This window comes from Theobroma umbraticum, unplaced genomic scaffold, assembly GCF_002168275.2.
Source record: "Theobroma umbraticum cultivar Fairchild unplaced genomic scaffold, ASM216827v3 scaffold_55.0, whole genome shotgun sequence".
NCBI classification, from domain to species: domain Eukaryota; kingdom Viridiplantae; phylum Streptophyta; class Magnoliopsida; order Malvales; family Malvaceae; genus Theobroma; species Theobroma umbraticum.
In genome coordinates this window covers 274457-274726 of record NW_018397270.1, presented here as the reverse complement: position 1 = coordinate 274726, position 270 = coordinate 274457, and positions in this window count along the sequence as shown.

The following is a 270-nucleotide window of genomic DNA, read 5'->3' as shown; positions in this document are numbered from 1 at the left end:
AATAGCCATAATTTGGCTTGCATATTCAGTAGCATGCCTTATTATTGCCAATCATTCTTTATTCTTAATCATAAATCTCCTAAAAAAACAAAATATCCTCAGTGCCGTGGCGCTGCACTTGCTGGTTTTAGCGCTGCAAAGATGGGGAGCCAGTGCTGCGGCACTGCAGTTGCTAGATGTGAGGCAACTTCAGGGCTGCAGCGCTGAAGAATCAATGCTGCGGCACTATGGTTGCTGGAAATCCCTTTCCAAGGAGTTCTTCCACCTTGC